This window comes from Carlito syrichta, unplaced genomic scaffold (genome assembly GCF_000164805.1).
Source record: "Carlito syrichta isolate Samal-C Ts95f unplaced genomic scaffold, Tarsius_syrichta-2.0.1 Scaffold307187, whole genome shotgun sequence".
NCBI lineage: Eukaryota > Metazoa > Chordata > Mammalia > Primates > Tarsiidae > Carlito > Carlito syrichta.
The window spans coordinates 317,296-323,819 of record NW_007251283.1 but is presented as its reverse complement, the minus strand read 5'-3'; positions in this window follow the sequence as shown (position 1 = coordinate 323,819).

Below are 6,524 nucleotides of genomic sequence, written 5' to 3'. Positions count from 1 at the left end.
ACTCCAGTCTGGGCGACAGAGTGAGACTCCAACTCAAAAAAAAAAAAAAAAGTTTTATTTATGTAGAGACAGGATCTTCCTATGTTGCCCAGGCTGGTCTCAAAACACCTGGTTTCAAGTGATCTTCCTGCCTCGGCCTCCCAAAGTGCTGGGATTTCAGGCATGAGCCACTGCACCCAGCTGTTTTTTCACTTTTGTATCCCAAGTACAACACCGTCTGGTACATGGCAGGCATACTAATATGTGTCAAAAATAACAAATTAGCCAAACCCTTTCACAGTTTACAAACACTTTCACTGACAATTTCTATTTCTCTCTCTCTCTTTTTTTTTTTTTTGGAGAGTTGAGGTCTCGCCAACTTGCCCTGTTCAATTTGCCCAGCCAAGTTGCCTGACTCAAAATAAATAAATAAATAAATGCATTACTACTACTACAACAACAACAAAAGCAAAACATTTTGAGGAACCACCAGACTGTTTTCAAAATGCCACCATTTCACATACCTACTAGCCGTGCATGTTCGAGGGCTCCATTCCAATGTTCCATGTCCTTGCTAACATTTATTATCTGTCTCCTACTTTTGCGTAGATTTTGGAAATCCCCAGAATAAAGTGTTTTTTGTTTTGTTTTGAGTAGGCATCTCACTCTGCCACCAGGCTGGAGTGTAGTGGCAAGCTCATGGCTACCACAGCCTCAACCTGCTGGGCTCAGGTGATCCTTCTCCCTCAGCGTTCTGAGTAGCTGGAACCATAGGCGCACACCATCATACCTGGACCACATCTGGCTAATTCTTTTTTTTTTTTTTTTTAATTGTAGAGACAAGCTTTCACCAAGTCACCCAAGCTGGTCTTGAACCCCTGGACTCAGGCAATCCTCTCGCCTCCGCCTCCCCAAATGCTAGGATTACAGGTATGAACCACTGTGCCTGGCATAGAAAGTTGTTTGTTTGTTTGTTTGTTTGTTTTTTTGAGTTGGAGTCTCACTCTATCACCCAGACTGGAGTGCAGTGGCCGCTCCCGGCCACCGCAGCCTCGACCTGCTGGGCTCTGGCGATCCTTCCACCTCAGTCTTCCAAGTAGCTGGAACTACAAGTGTGCGCTACCACACCTGGCTAATTTTTGATTTATTGTAGAGATGAGGTCTCGCCAAGTTGGCCAGGCGGGTCTCCAACCCGTGGGCTCAGACAATCCACTCACCTTGGCCTTCCAAAGCGCGGGATTACAGGCTGAGCCACCGAGCCCGGCCTGCAAGTTCACATTTAATGGAACAGAGTTTCAGTTTGAGAAGATAAAAAAGTTCTGAGGATGGATGGTGAAGGTTGTTCAATAATGTGAATATACCTGCCACTGATCTGTACACTCAAAAATGGTTAAAATGGTACATTTTATGTCATCTATATATTGTTACACATACACACACCAAGTAGAAGGAATTGTTTTATAAGCTAACATGTGACCATCAGCCAGGTTCAACAATGATGGATTGTTTCATGTATGGTTCATGAAAGCAAGGGAAAAAAAAGCACCAGTGATGGTTATGGGATCTCATTAGAGTATGGAATCTTATGAGGAAGGTATCATTAGTAATTTCTTTTGCTAGATGAGGAACCTGAAGTTCAGAGTGGTCACACAGCGAGTGAGAGGTAGAGTCACAGACAGATGACATCCTCGCCTACCCACTCCCAGATGGATTGGCCATGAACCTGGCTTTTTCCCACACCAGCTGCCCCATTCAAAGACCCCATTCAAGTTGGGCACGGTGGCTCACACCTGTAATCCCAGCACTTTGGGAGACTGAAGCAGGAGGATTGCTTTAGCCTGAGAGTTCACGACCAGCCTTGGCAACAAAGCAAGACCTCATGTCGACAAAAAAATTTTGTGTGTGTGTGTGTGTTTTTTTTTTGAGTTGGAGTCTCGCTGTTGCCCAGACTAGAGTGCAGTGGCCACTCCCGGCCACCGCAGCCTCGACCCGCTGGGCTCCGGCGATCCTTCCGCCTCAGCCTTCCAAGTAACTGGAACTACAGGCACGCGCTACCACGCCCGGCTGATTTTTTTGATTTATTGTAGAGATGAGGTCTCGCCTGCCCGGGTGGGTCTCGAACCCGTGGGCTCAGGCAATCCACTCACCTCAGCCTCCCAAAGGCGCGGGATTACACACTGAGCCACCAAGCCCGGCTGACAAAAAAATTTTTAATAAATAGGTGTGGTGGTACACATCTGTAGTCCCAGCTACTCAGGAGGTTGAGGTGGAAAGATCTCCTGAACCCAGAAGATCGAGGCTGTGGTGAGCCATAATTAGGTGTTGGCAATAGAGTGAGACGTCACCCCCATACAAAAACAAAAACAAAAACAAGAAAAGCATTCAAAGCATGTGATTGGCTGACTCTTCAAGGGAGGCTGGGAAACCAGCGGCTGGCTCTTTCATCACCTCTGCCTCCCATCTGGCCTCATGAGGTTGGGGAGTCCCCAGCATATAGTTAGAAATTCACTGCTAGGTGACTGGAAACAGACTCCCCTCTCTCAAGGTCTCAGGCACCAGAGCTCGTCTGCATGCATTAATTTTTTTTTTTGGTATTTTTTATTGTAGTAAAATGTACATATCATAAAAGTTACCATTGTAACCATTTTTATACATACGATGTAGCATTAACTAACTTCACGATGCTGTGCAATAGTGCAAACCACTATTTTTTTTTTTTTTTTTTCAGTCAGAGTCTCACTGTCACCCAGGCTGGAGTGCAGTGGTGTGCTCACAGCCACCACAGCCTCAACCTGCTGGGCTCAGGTGATCTTTCTGCCTCAGCCTTCTAATTAGCTGGAACTACAGGTGTGCACCCCCACGCCCGGCTAATTTTTTGGTTTATTGTGAGATGCGGTGTCGCCAAGTTTGCCCGGGCTGGTCTCAAACCCCTGGGCTCAGGCAATCCTCTCGTCTCTGCCTCCCAAAGTGCTGATATTACATATCACTATTCTTTCTAAAACGTTTTCATTCCGCCAAACAACAACTCTGTACCCGTTAAGCCATCACCTGTCTAGGACGGTCCTCATGGCCCTCTGCACCAGGCAAAATCCTTCCATTATCTGGCCTATTTACCCATCACTCTCTTCAGAAAATCTTTTCCTGGTCGGGCGCGGTGGCTCAAACCTGTAATTCCAGCGCTTTGGGAAGCTGAGGCGAGAAGATTGCTTGAGCCTAGGAGTTCAAGACCAGCCTGGGCAACTTGGCGAGATCGCATCTCTACAATAAACCAAAAAATTAGCCGGGCGTGGGGGTGCACACCTGTAGTCCCAGCTACTTGGGAGGCTGAAGCAGGAGGACTGCTTGAGCTCCAGAGATCTTGGCTGCAGTGAGCTATGAATGTGCCACTGTACTCTGCCTGGACAACATAGTGAGATCCTGTCTCTACCAAAAAAAAAAAAAAAGGCATGACATAAGCCCCTGCAAACACTTCCCTTGCATCATCTACCTTTCTTGTCGCATTACACAACCGTAATGAAATCAATTCGTTGCAGGGCCACCTTCCTGTCTCTGCCGCCCATCAGCCCAGGAGGAAAAGCAGGAGTCTTGTTTGTTCACTGCTAGCTTGGTGCAAATGGCAGATGTCTGATACATATTTGAATGAATAACTCGTATGTACAACTGATGTGTTTTTCCCCTCCCCACAGGGATAGCAATTTGCTGGAATAATTCTGTGTAATTTAGGAGCTTTTGTTCCCTTTTCTAAGCCTTCAAGATCTGCTCAAAACCTTTGAAAGTGTGATTACAGAGTCTTCTTGCACAGGAGGGAACATCACATCACTCCCTGGGAAGAACATTCCAGGAAGTCGAGTTTTAGTGAGTCACAGGGTATTAATAGCATCGTCAGAACCTAAACAAAGATGCCATTATGTTCCCGCAGAGCCAAGGGGCCAAGCACATTGTTTGTCAAGTGTATTGTGTGCTTGGAATGTACATCATCTTAGGACGGCGTTTTAAGGTCTCTACACTTGACTAACACAAGTTCTAGAGCTTGGAATGTGGTCCAAAAAGAAGGACTGCTGTGTTTTTTGTTATTTCGTGTTTTTTGTTTGTTTGTTTGTTTTTTGTTTTTTGTTTTGAGTCGGAGTCTCACTCTGTCACCCAGACTGGAGTGCAGGGGCACGCTCCCGGCCACCGCAGCCTCGACCTGCTGGGCCCCGGCGATCCTTAAGCCTCAGCCTTCCAAGTAGCTGGAACTACAGGCGCGCGCTACCACGCCCGGCTGATTTTTTTGATTTATTGTAGAGATGAGGTCTCGCCAAGTTGCCCAGGCGGATCTCGAACCCACAGGCTCAGGCAATCCACTCACCTCAGCCTCCCAAGAGGGATTACAGGCTGAGCCACCGAGCCCGGCTTTTTTTGTCATTTCTTTATTTATTTTCAGAGTCCGGTCTCACTCTGTCACCATCACAGCTTACTGCAACCTCCGTCTCCTGGGCTCAGGTGATCCTTCTGCCTTAGCCTCTTGAGTAGCAGAGTTTACAGGCATGTACTCCCAAGTCCGGCTAATTTTTAAATTTTTTGTAGAGATGAGGCCTCACTGTGTTGTCCAGGCTGGTCTCAAATCCCTGAACTCAAGTGATCCTCCTGCCTTGGCCACCCAAAGTGCTAGGACTACAGGTGTGAGCCACCAGGCCTGGCTTTCATCTCTTCCTTAATAAATCACTGCACTCAAACATACTCAAGGGGACAAGTTTTGTGGCTAACATCCATTAATCCCAGCACTTTGGGAAGCCAAGGCAGGAGGATCACTGGAGGTCAGGAGTTTGAAGCCAGTCTGGGCAACAGAGTGAGACCCCGGCTCTATGTAAAATAAAAATAGACCCCAACATTATGTATATCTATTATGCATCAATAAAAAAGAAACTTAAAAGAATTAAAAATAGAACTACCACTGAGAGCAGTGTCTCACGCCTGTAATCCTGGCACTTTGGGAGGCGGAGGTGAGAGGATTGCCTAAACCTAGGGGCTCGAGACCAGGCTGGATAACCTCTTACCTACAATAAATTTAAAAAATTAGCCAGGAGTGGTGGTACATGCCTGTGGTTCCAGCTACTTGGAAGGCTGAGGCGGAAGGATCGCCTGAGCCCAGCAGGTCACGGCTACGATGGCTGTGAGTGTGCCACTGCACTCCAGGCTGGACAACAGAGTGAGAGACTCTGACTCAACCCCGCCCCTCAAAAAAAACCCTCAAATAAGCCAGCAAGAAAAAAAGCAAATAACTCTTTTTAAAAGTGGGCAAACACCATGAATAGACATCTCTCAAAAGAAGATATACAAACGGCCAAAAACATATGAAAAAAAGGCTCGAGCTGGGTTCGGTGGCTCAGCCTGTAATCCCGCGCCTTTGGGAGGCTGAGGTGAGTGAATTGCCTGAGCCCGCGGGTTCGAGACCCGCCTGGGCAGCGAGACCTCATCTCTACAATAAATCAAAAAATCAGCCGGGCGTGGTAGCGCGCGCCTGTAATTCCGGCTACTCGGAAGGCTGAGGCGGAAGGATCGCCGGAGCCCAGCAGGTCGAGGCTGCGGTGGCCGGGAGCGGCCACTGCACTCCAGTCTGGGCGACAGAGTGAGACTCCAACTAAAAAAAAAGAATATATATTTGTCAACCCAGGAAAAACTGAGCACAATTTGAGATCATCCACAACAACGCACTGATATATTTATTCTCAGTCCCACTGCCATTCATATAGTCAACTGAATAATGCAATGCAGCCCCGCAAATGTCCCTATGGGTCACTGGGTAAACCAACTGTCAGACAGTTGGGACACAAAAAAGTATGCCATCAATTTGCATATCTTAAGTCTCCGAAACTTTTATTCCAGAATTTCATTTGTGTCAATAAATCTGACTCCAACTCAAAAAAAAAAAAAAAAAAAAGAATAAAAAGCTCAACCCAGGGACCCCAGGAGGGGTGAGGTGGAGGGAGGGGTAGTAGAAGCAGCAGGGCTTGGGGCCTATGATGCTGGGTGGGCCTGGGGTTCCCTTTACCTGGAGTGCTGGGTTTCCATGGAAACAGTGACATCACACAGGTCTGGACTGCAGGATGCGGCCACCCTTCTGAGTTCCTGAGGGGTGATCACTCTGGTGACAAAATGGACGTCCCATCCAGGAGGTAGGTCTGGAGTGACAGTGTTGTATCCTTCGAACAGGGTCCTTGAACTCTGGCCTCCGCAACTTTAGATAAGCATCTCCTCCAGGGCCAAACTGATGTCCATCTGGATTCACGGTGCTCAGAGACCAATTCATGGGCTCAGGCAATCCTCTCACCTCGGCCTCCCAAAATGCTGGGATTATAGGCGTGAGCCACCATGCCCGTCCTCTCTCTCTACTTTCATAAAATAAAAGAATTGGTTCCTGACCAGCCTGGGGAACATGGCGAGATCTCGTCTCTACAATAAATCAAAAATTAGCCGGGCGTTGGGGCACGTGGCGGTAGTTCCAGCTACTCAGAAGACTGAGGTGGAAGGATCACCTGAGCCCAGCAGGTTGAGGCTGCAGTGAC